This window comes from Pinus tabuliformis, chromosome 3_2 (assembly GCF_031772625.1).
Source record: "Pinus tabuliformis cultivar Carrire ecotype Pingquan chromosome 3_2, CPIR1, whole genome shotgun sequence".
Taxonomy (NCBI): domain Eukaryota; kingdom Viridiplantae; phylum Streptophyta; class Pinopsida; order Pinales; family Pinaceae; genus Pinus; species Pinus tabuliformis.
In genome coordinates, this window is record NC_142302.1 from 242,809,085 (window position 1) to 242,826,660 (window position 17,576).

General features: G+C 41.2%; 1 protein-coding gene across 2 annotated transcripts in view; it reads left to right on the plus strand.

The window, feature by feature from the left end:
• Positions 1-2,245: 2,245 nt before the first annotated feature.
• Positions 2,246-17,576, plus strand: part of LOC149180593 (sterol 3-beta-glucosyltransferase UGT80A2-like) — a 394,856-nt gene continuing 379,525 nt past the window's right edge. The window contains exon 1 of one of the 2 annotated variants that reach the window (XM_089416191.1): positions 2,246-2,828. The gene's annotated coding sequence lies outside the window, so the exon portion shown is untranslated. The remainder of the gene's footprint in view (positions 2,829-17,576) is intronic. The other variant, XM_089416190.1, reaches the window with a different exon arrangement.

A 17,576-nucleotide genomic window follows, 5' to 3' on the forward strand; every position in this document is an offset into this window, starting at 1 on the left:
TTAATAATCCTTCCAACTATAGAACTATTATGATCAGTCCTTTGTTTGCAAAGCTCTTTAGCGACATGGTAGAAATTAGAATCAGTAAGTGGGTGGAAGTCAAAGAAAAGAGGGCAAAAGGGCAAGCAAGTTTTAGGACGAAACATTCTGCATTAGATCATGGTATCACGTTGAGACACATTTTTGAAAAGGTTTGGGAGGGCAAAGAAGAAGTATTTTGCTGCTTTGTTAACTTCAAAAAGGCATTTGACACGGTCCCTAGAGATAAGTTGTCGAGTAGAATGAAGAATTTGAAATTCCTTTGCATTATAGAGTTGTTGTCCAAAGGCTCTATGAAGAGGTGAAATTCAAAATTAGAACTTCAAGAGGGATTTCAGAAAGCTTTAGAAGTGACATCGGAGTTAAGCAAGGCTGCCCTTTATCACCTACTCTTTTTGGTTTATATATTGATAAATTGGAAGAGTGGCTAAATCTGCAAGGTGGGGATGGTGTTTGGTTGGGGGAGTTTGTGATAAAGCTTCTTTTATATGTTGATGACCTTGTATTGATTGCTAAATCAACCTAGGGATTGCAAATGCATCTATATGCTCTTGAGCATTTTTGTAAAGCAGTGGAGATGCAAGTCAATAACAATAAGACAAAAATAATGATTTTCTCAAATAAAAAGAAGTAGAGTCAGCATACGTTCTTCTTTGAAGGCAACATTCTTGAAGAAGTAAAGGAATACAAGTACCTCGAGATTGATTTCAACAACAAGCTTAATTGGGAGCACTGCAGAAAGAAGAGAATTTTAGGAGGGCGGAAAGCATTATATGCTCTTCAAAACAGATGTAGAGAGGCAAAGTTATGGGATTGGAAAACAATTAAAGTGATTTTTGGGCTCCTAATTTGTCCATTGATATTGTATAGGTGTGAATTGTCGGCTAGCGACATCCCTGTCTCAAAATGGAAGCAAATTGAGAAAATCCAAAAACGCTTGATCATGAGCGAGTTGAAAATAAAAAGTTTGGTTTCTTATGAGATAATGCCGAGTGAAACAGGAGCAACTTCCATCGAAGCAATTGCTATGGTGTGTCTCATAAGGTATCTTCAAAGAATTGAACAAATGGGAGAAGATAGATGGCCTAAAGTTATCTTCAACGAAGGAATGAGGGAAATAAAGAAATCATGGATGAAACAAAACAACAAATGGATGCAAAAATGTAATATTTACCTCAATGCATGTCCCACAAATAGCAAGGATTAAAGAGTTTTGTTATATGGAGAAGTTTCGCAAGTGTATATGGGGGAAAAGAGTTGGGTAGAAAGAAAAATACTATGTTCAAGAATTCAACCCCACTTGTGATCTCCAAGAAAAAGAGTACATTGGAGCTAGCATTCCATGGAGAGCAAAGATTCTTATTGCTCAATTAAGAACTAACTCGCATAACTACGGTGCGAAACAGGTCGATGGAAAAGACCTAAAGAAGCTTGGGAAGAATGGGTGTGCACTTTTTGCACTTTTGGGGCGGTGGAATCGGAAAAACATTTTATTTTGGAATGTGATGCTTTCAGAGACAGTTACAATAGTATGTTAACCTCAGTTCCTTGGCATTGTCTTTTCAGTGAGGGCACTGTTAGAAGATTGGATCAGCGCATCATTAATTTGAAAAATAAGAGGATTGAATTGCAGAAAGCAAAAAGCAAGGAAGCCAATGGTCCCATAGATTATATATAGTCTCGTAAACATTAAAATTTCATTTCATTTCATAAGATTTAAATTTATAACCTAAAAAAACTAAACTCCACATAAACTAACCATTCTACACTTCATAAATCAATATTAATTATATTTTATAACTTCATATTCTGTATCAACTTCATGTTAAGATGATTATCATATTATCTTAATACACAAGGTAGTGGTATTGCAATTATAAAAGAATTGAGAAGGATTTTATACTCTAGTGTCACAATCAACTCCCTGTTAAAATGATTATCATATATTATTTTGTTGCGTCTTGTAATTATGAAATTTGACAAAGGAATTTAAACTCTACTGACTGTCAGTGTCACGTTAGAGTTGATTAATCATTTTTCCGAAAGAAAGTTTTCTTGCAACTCTGTACATGTTATTGTCAAGATATAGTTAATTAATCAAGTTTTTAGAAAATACAAATTTTTGACTCAAGTATAATATGCCATTTTTTTTCGGATGGAAGTATAATATTCTATCGCCAATTGTTGTTATGAAATTGTATTCATGCGCTGTTTACTTTTGGGAGTTAGCGGCAATCGAAGGTCCTCTATCTTCGCTGGCTTGTTGAAGGACTTCACGAAAGGATCGAAAGGAAAAACCTCTACTTGCTGGCATTTTGTTTGTTCCGGTGGCGTGGTGTATACCCATGAAATGATGAAATGCGTGGTGTGTACACAGCAAACTGTTGTCCCGCATCAGCGTGCTCAATTATGGAAAATACACGCAAAGGTGAAGGGTCTCAGTGAAAAAGGCAAATAAATTAAAAGGTAAAATAGAAAAGAATAAGTGTTTGGTGCGTGGGAGTTTAGAGGCAAAGTGATAATTTGCGGACAAGCACGTGTGTGGGGATCCCCGGTAACAAAAATCTCATCAAGCGCTACCTCCCTCTCGATCGATCCGAGATAGAGCATCGCCGACCTGTAAAGGACTTTTTACCCAACTCATATTATTCCCCACACGCAGCAGAAACCCTCTGATGCCATTCTGGATTTATTGGGGGAGAGGACCTGGAGAAACCACAGCCTGCGACTGTAGTGGAGCATTAGCACGATTTCAAGGGCGTATTCTGTAGAGTTGGGTCGACATTCAGGTATTTAAATGAATCTATTCCTGCAGTATCTATGCTGTGTTTATTCTATTCAAGGTCACTCTGTTGCAAACTATTGTTTCTTGCCGCCTTGAAGATTAGATGAGATGCCTTTAGGAAATTTGCATATAGCAATGGTATTGGCAATGTAGAAGTCGTCAAAATTCCCAATGGAAATGCGATTTGAAGTGAATGATCTATCTCTGATTATTATATGATTATGATTGGGGCAATAGTATTTCCGCCGCTCTGTTACCCATTTCGCTGAAGGTATCATATTATCATTTCATTCGACATTAATACTCTGCTTTGGGACATATTTAATTCATCCATCCATCCATCCATATGACTGATTCCCACGAGCACAGTTTAGTTCAGCTCACTACTGATCTAATCAAGTTGAAACATAAGCAAGTTGTCTATCCGAGAATTAGGGTATCGACTCTGAATTCTGAATTTCAACACCACAGAATAACGGTCAAAATTGATTCCATAGGGGGCACTTGCAAAATGGACTTATACGTACGTGTCTATTCCAGAGCCAGAGGTAACAAGCTTTGCAGTCCCAACTTCAGACAGAGAATCGCAAAATAACCAAAAATTATTTGATAGGAACCTTTAAGTAAATAGATTAGTGGCTAAAAAATTGTTTTCGAGTTATTCTATCTATATAAAATCTGGGAATGGGACTTGTTGCCCATGCATTTCCGTGAAAATTACAAAATTGGAACTCATAATGAATATAACTCCTCACTGTCAATAGTGCCATTAGAAGTTGATTCGTGGATTTACCAGAACGAAACCCATACCCTTAACTGAGAAAATGATAAGTTCTAGCTAATATTTGGATCCTGGCTGTGGGAGTTTCTCAAACGCCTTCAAAAAAATTCACCCTCCTTATGCATTGTTCATCCCTGCTTACTGTAATGTAGAAGTGGTCAAAATTCCAAATGGAAATGTGTTTGGAAGTGAATGATTTATTTATGATTATTATGTAATTATGATCGCTGCAATAGCATTTCCACCACTCTGCTACTCGTTGAAGAAATTTCAACCCCCACTCCGGTTATCAGTTTTCCTTATCACTCCATGCATTTAGTTTTAAATCCAAGCATTTAGTTTTAAATCCAAGCGTGATAAGAATTCTAAAATCTGGAAATGAAAATATTTTTCTGAAAACACAAATTTAGAGATTTCGCAATTGCTGAAATTGCAAAAATAAAACACAACAAAATTATGGCAGCCACACAGAAAATAACACAGTGATTTTTGGTCAATGTGAACTTGGAAAAACCCCTACAACTCTTGGGGAAAACCAGTTTGAGAGTTCTTTTTTATTTCTGAAAATGCTTTTACAGAGAAACTGAAATACATAGCAACCACAAATTACAATTTATCTCAATTTCTGTGCTTGTACTCCGCCTCAAAAATCGTGCCAATCAGCAAACAACCAAAACAGAAATTTTTCCAGCAATAAAACAACATTAAATGCTATATGGGCTGCCTCAAAAAATGTGCCCAAAACTTGATGTACAGATTGTACGGATTTCAGCAGTATGATTGCCTCGAAATTTGTGCCCAAATCTGCCTCCTAATTTGTGCCCTTTTTGATGTCCCTCTTTCTCGATTTCTGTGCTATCCCTCTTCCTCGATTTCTGTGCTTTTTTTTTCCCACTGTTCGATTTTGCCTTGGGATGCGTGCCAGTAAATGCTGCTGCCCAGATTTGCTGAAATGTCTTCTCGCTGCTCTCTTTCACTTCCTCACTGCTTAGAAATTTTCTTCTTGCTCTCTCTTCACTTTCTCTCAAATGTTCATGAAAAAATGAATGATTTTTTCCTCCTCTTCCCCTTTTACTCTCTAAATGAGCTTTTGGGTTACCCTAAGATCTAATGGCTGAGATTCATTTAGATCTAGGGATGAGAATAAATGTGCATGTAATTCTCACTTTTTATTTTTTAACTCACCCACTTAAATAAAGACCCACTTAGCCTTTTATTTCTATAGTCACTTTTTTCACTTTCTAATTTTTCATTGACTTTAATAAAGTCACCTTTAAATTAGAATGTAACTTTACCACTTATAAAGTCACTTTTAAATTAGAATGTAACTTTACCACTTATAAAATCACTTTTAAATTAAATTGACTTTACCACTTATAAAGTCACTTTCAGAGAAAAGTACAAATAAAGCGTTAGGGAACCACTTGTCCTCTGGTATCCAAATTTTAACACTCGCTTTGCCAAGGGTATCATTGTCATTTCATTCCACATTAATACTATGCTTTGAGACATACCTAATTCATCCATCCATCCATCCATATGACTGATTCCCACTAGCACCGTTTAGTTTAGCTTACCTTTGATCTAATCAATTTGAGACACAAATAAATACGTTCACACATACATGTCTATTTGAGAGTTAGGGTATCAACTTTGCAGTTTGAATTTCAACACAGAACAACATAGAGGTCAAATTTGATTCTATAAGGGTCACTTGCAAAATAGATTTATACATGCATGTCTATTCTAGAGCCAGAGGTAACAACCTTTGCAGTCCAAACTTCAAACACAGAATCACAAATTAATCAAAATTTATTCGATGGGGACCCTCCAAGGAAATAGATTAGTGGCTAAAAAATTGTTTTTGAGTTATTCTATCTATATAAAATCTGGAACCAGGACTTGTTGCCTGTATATTTATGTGAAAATTACAAAATTGGAGCTCATACTGAATATAAATCACGCTCACCATCAATATTGCCATTATAAGTTAATTCCTGGCCTTACCAGAACGAAACCCTACCCTTAACTGACAAAATTGTCAGTTCTAGCTAATATTTGGATCTTGGCTCTGGGATTTTCTCAGACACCTTAATTTTTTTACTGTTCTCATGCATTGTTAGTCCATGAACATGCAAGCTTTTTCTCACATCTATTTTGTCAAAGCTTGCGGAGGACTTATTGACCTTCCAGTTGATTATTCTGCCTAGAAGCAACTTCCATGCAACATCGTCAACACTGGCCCCTAGTTTGATTGTGTTCCTCAATAATCAAGCTCTCCTCGATACATTTCATGTAATTCTTGTTCAAATCCAGTGAAAGTTTCCCTGGTTTACTCCCTCATTTCATCACTATTTACTTTGGATTTGGTCTATGGTCTATGTCTTCGTAATTAGTGTTTACTTTTGTGCTGCTCATCAGCCCTGGTCTTTCTTTCCCCTTGCTTCCATGCCCATTTCTTTGTCCCATTCGATCCTCGGCATCTCGTGGCTCATCAGTTTCTGAATGTAGCTTAGCTTCATACCTCCTTCCAATTACTTCCTACAAAGCGATAAATGGTCGATTGAGTAGCACAGATTCTTCCTAGCTAAAGTCTTACAAAGACTCTACCAATGCAATGACACTCTTTCGTTGGATCCTCACTATCATTTGGATATTTATAATTATTCGAGTCATCTTTTACAACGGTCACTTCTATTCCAATGATTGCTTACGACTTAATGATTTCCATGGTCTTGTCTCATGTGTCACCCTAGAAAGTATATTTTTCAACTTTGTAGGTTTTGATTTGCACTTCAATTTTGCCAACCTGTCTGCACATCTGTTTTCTGATCTCCTTATATGACTAATTCTATTTTCAGAAAACAGATTGACCAATTCCCTTCATTTCCTGTAAGAAGTCCAGAAGAGTCTAGTTGTTATTTTCTAGCCCCTGATGCAGAGAGAATTTGTTTCTTTTTTAGACAAAGATCGGGTGCTATATATTAATCTGAAAAAAGAAGGCAGATTGCCATACATAAGATGCTTCAAGAGCGTTTTGAATCCAAGGAATCACAAAAAAGTTTCTTTCCTTGATTCTGACTTTAGTTTGACTGCCCCTAGTGCTACTTATACTACTATAGATTTCTACAAACTGGCGACCCCAAAATTTACATCTGCAACACATGACTAATCAATCTCAATATGGCTTATCTTCCTTGCTGTTGATCCTTCTGGATCCTGGTCAGTTGCAATCGGCTTTGCGCTGGAAGAGGATGTCGCATCTTTCTTTTCCATCATATATTTGAGTATTGAGATCCTTTCTTCTGCATGACTACATCTATTGCTCAGATCACTGAACTGCTCATGAAGGGAGTGTACCCTGTGTAAAAAGAGATTCATCTCCGCTCTATATTTTTCATGGAGGATTTTACATTGGTCTTCAAGCCTGGTTTCCAAGCTACGCACTTGATCCTCCAACGCTCTCTGTTGAGCTCGAACTTCTTCAAATTCGGCTTGCAGATCCCTGCAGTGAAAACATTGCTCAGGACGCTCCATTGTGCCCTTTGAGTGATTGCTGGCACTAAGTCTTTGCTTATCTCCGTGCCTCTGAAGATTTATCTTGCTGCTAGTGAGAACAACACTGCTCTCAAGGATGCTAAAAACACTTGGGGATATATACTCGGACTGACAGAAACTATCGCAGATAGCTTGGTGAGACTCAGCTGGGATTCCGCTCTGAAGCCTACGAAAATAAGTTCCAACTGTGGGATGTTGAGACTGCATACCGGGGATATATAAAGGATTTCCCTGAATGCAGTGATGGGAGGGGGAACTGCGCATCCCAATGTTCCTCTGCACCTTCCGACACATATCTTGATCAAGATCTAGTGTTTGATGGCGAGGACGATTTCCTTCTTTGTGAATCCTGGTTCCCATGCTCTGAGCTGATTGCCTGATCGGGCTTCTGATGCAATTCCTTTCGACCTTATCTGTTCTGTCCTCTGCTCTGCTGATTTGCTTGCAGTTGCAGATTCTATTGGTTACGGTGCCCCATGTGCTGACTATGTGCGCGATCCTCATGGCAGTGGTTGGGTGGACAAGATATCATTGCAGCTGAGTTGGCCTTTGGGGCGTTCACAGGCCTTGCTGGCATATTTGTCAGCATCTTTATTGAGACCCCGTAGGATATGGTAATAACGGGCCTCCTCCAACATGCCGTGTAATATCTGATTCCTGCTGTTGATTTGTTGCAGTAGAGTATTTGGCGAGCTCTGCCTTTGCACCATGAGCCGAATTATGATTGCGGAGTCGCCAAAGACAATCACCTTCTTGATTCCCAGCTTGATCAGTTGGGTGAGTCCTTGGAACAAGGCCAATCCCTCAGCCCTGTTGTTGGAAAGTTCACCCAGCCCCCATTCGAAATGCAAGATAGACTCTCCATTAGCATTGCAGATGTGGCCCCCTGCGCCTGCTAGGCCAGGATTTGATTTTGAGGCGCCATCGAAAAATAGGTAGAAACTGTTGCAATTGCTCAGCCAGAGAGCAAATTCTTCTTCCTTGAGCCTCAGTTTCCAAACATTAGTTGGCTCCTTCGATTGCAGATTTTCTTTTCTTGGTTCCTGGGCGCTGATAATGCTACCATGTCCATAATTGATCAAGTTTCTTTCTTCTACACTGTAGTTGATGACCTCGATTTTGCCTTGGGTGCGGGCTGTAACAGCTTCCACCGCTAAGCTCTTGGCTTTGTGACACATGATTCTAATGTTGTATCCTTTGTCTTGAAAAACCTTCTTATTTCTGGCTAACCAGATACTCCAAAGAAGAGTTAAAGGTATTGTGTTCCATATCCGCTGTGTTAATTTGCTCTTCCTGCTTTTCCATGGGCAAAGTTTCTTCCAATTGTAGACTGTTTCTACTATGGATGCCTTTGGATCCCATGTGACTTCCCCAACTGAGGCCATATCTTTCCAACATTTTACTGCTACTTGGCAATCTATGAACAGGTGTTGCATTGTTTCTTCTGCTTGGCAACAATTTGGGCATCTGGAAGGGCCCAGAATGCCCCTTTTTTTTAAGTTTTCAGCTGTAAGGATCTTACCTTTCAAGAGGAGCCAGAAGAAGAATTTGACTTTAGGGGGGGCTTCCGCCCTCCAGACCAATCTCCAATGACTCCAGATGGCCTGTGGAAAGGCACTTTCACACAGTTGGTGATACCCTGCTTTAGCTGTGTAAAGGGTTCCCGTAGGATCCCAGCGATAGCTGTCTTTTTTCCCTCTTTGAATCGGAGCTTTACTGTGCAGATGGTTCTTTAGTGCGAGGACACTTGTTTCTAGATCCCTGGGGTAATCCGGTAGAGTCCAGCCTGTCCAAGCTTGAGAGGGATTTCCCCATTGCGTAATTTGAGCTAGACACCAGATTCCTCTGCTGTTCAGCCAATTTATGGCTGGAATTGCATCTATGTTGGATCCAATAGGGCGCTGGCCTAGAATTCTGTCATTGGAGATGCTTATGCTGTTCCCCCCTCCTGGGACTTTTGAGGTGTGGTGGACCATTGTTAAATTTGGACAACTAGGTCCAAACTCCATGTTCTGATGCTCAGATTAAGAGGCTAATATTTTTGTTGGATTCCTCTTTCTGAGAGGTGTAAAATCCATATAAAAATAGTCTTAATCCGATGAGCAGAACTTATATTTTGAATTTATTATTCTTAATAAATTATATGTGCAAAGGTCAGCCAGTTTTGTAATGTAGGCTCACATGCCCAACAGATGTGTCACACACCCTCATTGATGGATATATATATACAGGAAAAGTTGGAGAGAATTTGAACACACAAAACAACTCACATCTTCCTCTCTCATCCTAAAAAGTACGAGCTACCTGGAGGACGAATTTCAGCCACACGTGGGAAGGACGAAGAGGATTTTTCTGCTGCTAGGGTTTTTGCTGCTAGGGTTTCGCAGAAGTTTGACCAGCGTTGACTTTGGTCAACGCTTGATCCAAACAAGCTGAAAACTTGTGGGAGGTTCGATTTTTGAAGGCCATACTACCTGGCACAAAAATCGAGGTCAAAGGGTTGACCGTTTTGCTGCTGCATTGACTTTTAGCTCGCTGCCCCTGCGTTGACTTTTCAGGACAGCGTTGACTTTTGTAGAACTGACTTGGGTTGACTCATCTACTGGTTGGAGGGTTGTTGTGACACATGTTGGGCTGGCTGACCAAAGGAGACTTTGCTGGTTGAAGCATCCTGTTGACCGCCGAAACAAACACATACATTTTTCTTGTTTCTAATTTGTCTTCTGTAAGATCTACTTATATGTTCTATCTGCATTTTGCTTATCTACTTGTATGATTGCTGTGAGAAAAGTGAAATTGCTCTTAGCATATAACATCTACAAAACTTTACATGGCATCAGAGCTGAGGTGAAGACAAACTCTATCTATAGCAATCATCATCGAAGGAAATGGATTCCTCTAAGCTTGAATTCAGGGAGAATGACAAGCTGACTGGAAGTGATGACTTCCATGCCTGGAAGATGTTATTAGATCTCAAATTAGAAGATCATGATCTCCTAGATCATGTGACAGGGAAGATTCAAGAACCTCCATCAAATGCCTCTGATGCTGTTAAACACAAGTATAAGAAGGGAGAAATCAGAGCAAAACTGCTGATCAGGGAATCCATAAATAAGAGTCTGGTTGCCTACATATCTAAACTAGGCACATCCAAGGAGATGTATGACAAACTGATACTTATGTTCCGAGTAAACAATGTGAACCAAGTGCTATTCCTCAAGAACAAGTTGAAGAATATGAAGAAGGGCCGAGACGAGTCTATTCAAACTTTCTTTATGAAGTTGACCGAAACCTGGAACAATCTGCTAGCTATTGGGGAGACAATAGCTGATCGTGAGATGGTTCTCACCGCACTTGGAGGACTTCCATATGAATGGCAAGTATTCACAACTACCATTCTCAACAATAATACCATCCCTAACTTTGATGAGCTTCTGTCTAGATGTATGCAAGAAGAAACAAGGATGAAGGAATTTGATAATGAAAGAAATGCTGCCTATGTTGCTCATTCCCGAAAGAAGAACTCTGGTGGTTCCAAGGACAAAGGAAGGACTAAGACTCAAAAGAAGAAGGGTAAATGTTTCACCTGCCATAGGACTGGACACTATGCTAGAGAATGCCCCTTCCAGAAGAATTCTCCCGATAGTGACGACAACAACAACAACCGAAGGAATGGGAATCAAAGAAATGACAAATCCAAAGGAAAGAGGAAGGCTCACTTTGAAGGAAACCATCCACCTTCTAAAAATACCAGGTATGAGGAGTCTAATGTTGTTGATAAAAGAAAAGAGTATATTCTAATATCTGCTCTCTCAGCTGCATCTCCGCCCGACACTATGGATGTCTGGCTAATCGATAGTGGTGCCTCAAGACACATCACCGGATTCAAGGAAGCACTTTCTGACATGGTTGAAAGGGATACTAATCTAGAAATTACCCTTGGGGATAATGCCACTTATCCTGTGAAAGGGACCGGGACTGTGACCCTCCACTTGTCTCAAGGACAAGTCCTCCATCTACAAGATGTACTCTATGTACCAAAATTGAAGAAGAACCTTGTGTCTGTATCTGCCATGGAAGACAAAGGATTCAATGTAACTTTCTCTGATGGAAAGGTACTCATGTGGAAGAAGAGCTTCAAGGAAGCTATCTCAATTGGTTTCAGAGTTGGTACACTCTACCAGGTTGGAGGGAGTCCGTTGGGAGCTATGACTTGTGATACTATCCGTCAAACCGAACTATGGCACCGAAGATTTGGACACCTTCATTACAAGGCTCTTCCCGAAGCAAGGAAGGTGGTGACAGGGATGTCTGATTTTGGAAATAATCATTAAGGTGTATGTAAGGGCTGTGCTGAAGGAAAACATACAAGGGGACCTTTCCCCTCAAGTGTCACAAAGACATCTGAGATATTGCAACTGGTCCATTCTGATCTTTCCGGTATGTTGCCTGTAACATCCCTGGGGGGATGTTCTTACTATATGACATTTACTGATGACTTCTCTCGCAAAACCTGGATATACTTCTTGAAGAAGAAGGATGAGGCTTTCATGTGGTTCCGTACCTTCAAAGCCTTGGTGGAAAATATGACCGAAAAGAAGATCAAGATTTTGAGGACTGACAATGGCACTGAATATGAGTCAAATGAGTTCAAAGACTTTTGCAAAGAAGCTGGCATTAAGAGGGAGACTACCACTGCATATACTCCTGAGCAGAATGGTGTTGCTGAACGCAAGAATAGGACTATTGTGGAAGCTGCCCGTGCCATGCTATGTGACCAGGGTCTTCCAAAGTTTCTGTGGGGAGAAGCTGCAAATACTGCTGTGTACATTCAAAACCGATGCCCTCATTCCGCTTTGGACTCCAAAACTCCCGAAGAGGTTTTCTCTGGTAAGAAACCTGATGTCTCACATTTTAGAATTTTTGGATGTCCTGTCTATTTTCATGTGCCGAAAGAAAAGAGAAGTAAGCTGGACGCTACTGGGAAGAAAGGAATGTTTGTGGGCTACAGTGAGACTTCTAAGGCATATAGAGTCTATGTACCTGGTCAAAGGGAAGTAGAGATAAGCCATGATGTCACTTTTGACGAAGATGCTTCCCTGAAGAAAGTAGTAGATCTTCCTAGATCTGAAGAAAACCATGAAGAAAGACCTGGAAATCTGGAAGAACCCCAGGATGAGACTATGCCTGATGTTGAAGAGCCAATGGACCCTATTGATCCTTCCCCTTCTCTAGGAAAGAGGCCATCATGGCTCAGGGACACCCTCGAAGATGCTGAGGGTCATGCTACCCCAAGGGGAACATTCCGAGAAAGCAAGAAGCCGTGTAGATACCAAGGGTATCTAGCTGCCATGAGTACTATTATACAATCTGAACCTGGATCTTTTGAAGAAGCCATCAAGCATCAAGTCTGGAAGGATGCTATGCATGAAGAATATGAGGCTATTATGAAGAATGATGTCTGGGATGTGGTCCCGAGACCGAAGGACAAATCTGTTGTCACCGCTAAATGGCTCTACAAGATTAAACATGGATCTGATGGGAGTGCTGAAAAGTTTAAGGCAAGATTTGTTGCCCGTGGCTTCTCTCAAAAGGAAGGAATTGACTATGACGATATATTTGCACCTGTGGCTCGATATACCACCATTCGATCCATCATAGCCCTTGCTGCTACGCAAGGATGGAGTCTTCATCAGATGGATGTCAAGACTGCTTTTCTGCATGGTGCAATAAAGGAAGAGGTGTATGTAGAACAACCTCTGGGATTTGAAGTTCAAGATCGAGACACTTATGTCTGCAGGTTGAAGAAAGCCCTCTATGGGTTAAAGCAAGCACCCAGAGCTTGGTATGAGAGGATGGATAGTTACTTGATGAAGCTGGGCTTCACTCGAAGCAATGCTGATCCAAACCTTTACTTTAAGGTTGAGGAAGGAAAGCCTCTCATTCTAGTGCTGTATGTGGACGACCTCTTCCTGACAGGTGATGACCCTCTCATTCATCAATGTAAGAGGGAGCTTGCTGCTGAGTTCGAGATGAAAGACCTAGGACTGATGCACTATTTCCTAGGCCTGGAGGTCTGGCAGAGACCTGGAGAGATTTTCCTTTCTCAAGGAAAGTATATTGTGAAGCTTCTGGAAAGATTTGGGATGGTGGACTGTAAGTCCGTGTCGACACCAATGGAACTCAACTTTAAGAAGTTGAGTGGCAGCGCTGCAGGGCCTATCTTGGCCAATCCTACTGAGTATCGTCAACTCATAGGAGCTTTGATGTTCTTAGTGAACACCCGTCCGGACATATGTTTTGCAGTGAATACTTTGAGTCAACAGATGGTTGAGCCTCATCATTTTCACTGGGTTGGTGCCAAGAATCTTTTGAGATATCTTCGGGGCACGATAAACCATGGGCTGAGATACACTGCCGGGAGTGTGATACTCCGGGGATATACTGATGCCGATTGGGCTGGCAGTGTGGTGGATCGTAAGAGCACATCTGGATGCTGTTTCAATCTTGGTTCTGCTTCGATCTCATGGATGAGCAGGAAGCAGAAGTCGGTGGCTTTGAGCACCGCGGAGGCCGAATACATTGCTGCTAGTATGGCCTGTTGTGAAGCAGTTTGGTTGAGGAAGCTCTTTAGTGAGCTGTTCCAACATGTGCTAGATACCACTGTAATACTCTGTGATAATCAGAGTGGGATTCGTATGACTGAGAATCCTGTGTTCCACGACCGATCCAAGCATATTGACATCAGGTACCACTTTATCCGGGATATGGTACAGCGAGGCGCCGTAAGGCTCGATCATATAGGAACTGATGAGCAGGTCGCGGATATTCTCACTAAGCCCCTGGGGAAGGTCAAGTTCCTAACCTTCCGTGAGAGTCTTGGTGTCGTGGAAAGACCCTATGATGTGGGTCCTGTTGGACAATGAGCTCTGGGAGCTCTGGGGGGCTTTGGGGATAGCTTCTCGGAGCTATAAGCACTCATAATTCTTCTGCCCCACCCTTGTGATTATTGAGCTGGTTCGCCACTCATTTAATCTGTGCCCCGTATGCATCCTACCCATTGAGTTCAGGGCTCATGGGAAGTACCTCTCATTTGGCCAATGAGGTGTGGAAAAGCTAGAGACTATTAGCAAAGACTGATGGACGCATCAGAGATTGCCGTACTCTCTATCTAGGATGGCATGGTCCAACCACTTGATCTGGGATCAAGATTTGTGAGGTCTGGGACCTCTGGACTGATTATGTCAGTCGGGGAATGATGTCTTTGTGACTGACCCACTTCTGTTCTGAAATAAAGAAGCTAGCAAAGCAAGTTTCGGCGGGATGAATCACGATGTTAATTGCACTAATAGATGGAGTTCTCCCTAGTTGAGAGGGAGTGTTAAATTTGGACAACTAGGTCCAAACTCCATGTTCTGATGCTTAGATTAAGAGGCTAATATTTTTGTTGGATTCCTCTTTCTGAGAGGTGTAAAATCCATATAAAAATAGTCTTAATCCGATGAGCAGAACTTATATTTTGAATTTATTATTCTTAATAAATTATATGTGCAAAGGTCAGCCAGTTTTGTAATGTAGGCTCACATGCCCAACAGATGTGTCACACACCCTCATTGATGGATATATATATACAGGAAAAGTTGGAGAGGATTTGAACACACAAAACAACTCACATCTTCCTCTCTCATCCTAAAAAGTACGAGCTACCTGGAGGACGAATTTCAGCCACACGTGGGAAGGACGAAGAGGATTTTTCTGCTGCTAGGGTTTCTGCTGCTAGGGTTTCGCAGAAGTTTGACCAGCGTTGACTTTGGTCAACGCTTGATCCAAACAAGCTGAAAACTTGTGGGAGGTTCGATTTTTGAAGGCCATACTACCTGGCACAAAAATCGAGGTCAAAGGGTTGACCGTTTTGCTGCTGCGTTGACTTTTAGCTTGCTGCCCCTGCGTTGACTTTTCAGGACAGCGTTGACTTTTGTAGAATTGACTTGGGTTGACTCATCTACTGGTTGGAGGGTTGTTGTGACACATGTTGGGCTGGCTGACCAAAGGAGACTTTGCTGGTTGAAGCATCCTGTTGACCGCCGAAACAAACACATACATTTTTCTTGTTTCTAATTTGTCTTCTGTAAGATCTACTTATATGTTCTATCTGCATTTTGCTTATCTATTTGTATGATTGCTGTGAGAAAAGTGAAATTGCTCTTAGCATAGAACATCTACAAAACTTTACAACCATAAAGGGAATGATTTTCTTGCATAATTTCCAGATGTTGGAGCTGTCTCTGTTGGGGATATTGGTATCCAATAGCTGGAGCCTATTGCTGTTCAGATACTTGGCTTCTAGAACTGATTTCCACCAAGCTGTGTCCCCTGAAATTAGCCTCCAAACAATTTTAGCCCCAAGAGCTAAGTTCAGAAGTTTTGGAGACCTTATTCCAAGTCCTCCTTTCTCCTGGGGTTGGATAACATTCTTCCAGTTAACCAAGTTAAACTTTTTCTTCTCCGTTTTTCCTCCTTGCCAGAGAAAGTGTCTAAGGGCTTTTTCCATTTTATGATGGAAGGTCATTGGAGCTTGAATCAAAGAAAAGCGATAAATGGGTAAAGAGATCAAACCTGATTTTAGAAGAACGAGGCGTCCTGCTGGGTTCAGCCACATAGATCCCCATTGCTGAATTTTCCTTTTGATTTTATCCAGGATTTCATTCCAAGAGTCGGTCTTCAGAGGTCCCATACTCACCGGCATCCCTAGATAGGTGAAGTGGCTCCAGTCTAACTTGTATGAGACCCCTAACGTGTTTGCAATGCTGTGTATGGTGTGATTTGTTGCATTCCATCCATAGATGCAGCTTTTAACTTGGTTAACTTTTCCTCCAGAATAATCCATGAATTGATCTAGAATCTTTTTGAAGCGCCTTGCAATGGTGTTCGAAGCTCCTCCCATCAAGAGGGTGTCATCTGCAAATTGGGAGTGGTTGATATTCTTTGTGCCCTGCTCGAATTGGATGCCTGTAATTAGGCCTATTCTTCGGTTGTAATCCAAGGCTTTGCTAAGGGATTCAGCCATGAGAATAAATAAATAGGGGGACAGGGGGCAGCCTTGTCTGAGGCCTCGGGAGGATTGAAAGGCTGCACAAGGTCTTCCATTCACCAAGGGGGAGATCCAGGGTTTCGAGATGCATGCTTTGATCATGTTAATGAAGGAGGTATTGAATCCCATTTTGTGTAAAACTGCAAACAGAAAGGAGTGTCTGACCCTGTCAAAGGCATTGGCAAGGTCTAGCTTTAGGACAAAGCCTTTTTCCTTTCGACTAATACTAGAATGAATGGCCTCTTGAACGAGAAGAATGGAGTCAGAGATGTGTCTGTTGGCTAGGAAGCCTCCCTGATTTTCTGAGATTAGAGAAGAGAGATGAGGCTTGAGTCTTGTAGACAAAATTTTTGTAATTATTTTGTAAGCAGAATTGCATAAGGATATGGGCCGAAATCTAGAGAAGGTAGAGGGCCTGTTCTCTTTTGGGATTAGAGCTAAATAAGTTGAGTTGGTGTAACCCCCCAACTTGCCTTTCCTAAGGACCCAGCGTATCATCTTTAGGAGGTCCTTTTTGATCAGTTGCCAGTATTCTCTGAAAAAACTGATTGGAAACCCGTCAGGACCTGGAGCTTTGTCCGGATGGAGACTCCAGATAGCTTTTTGGACCTCTTCCTCTTCAACTTCTTGGGTGAGCTTGCTGTTCATTCCTTGAGTGACTTCTCTAGTCATGTATTGGAGTAAACTTGAGTAGTCTTCCTCACTTTTGTCCTCTGTTAGTAGATTTTTGAAATGAGTGGTTGCTGCTGCTTTTATGGTGTCCTGGGTCTCGTAGCTGTTCCCTTCACTGTCTTTAATTGTGCTCACTGTATTCCTTGCCTTTCTGACTGTAGCTTGCTTATGAAAGTAAGAAGTATTTTTATCTCCTTCACGCAGCCATATCTGTCTTGACTTTAACCTCCATTTGATCTCCTCATCTCTAACTGTTTGCCGCAGCTGGGTATACAATTTTATCTCATCTTCTTTTGCTTGCTGGGAGAGTCCTACCTCTTCAATATTTTGCTGTATTACCTCGAGGTCTTTTTTGATGACCTTTTTTATCAGCTCGGGTTCCTGATAGTTAGCCTTTGCCCATGATTTAAGGGCCTGCCTCGTTTGCTTCAGCTTTGTTTCCCAAATGTATGTTGGGGAGCCTTCCACATGCTGAAACCAGGCTTGCCTCACCACTTCTCGAACTGCAGAGATTCGGTTCCAAAGGGAGGAATATTTAAAGGGGAGGGGTCCGAGCTGGCTATGACTTTGCAAGGTAAGCGTGATTGGATAATGGTCCGAGGCGGAGATATTGAGGATGTCTGACTGACCGTTGGAGAAGGAGGATAGGA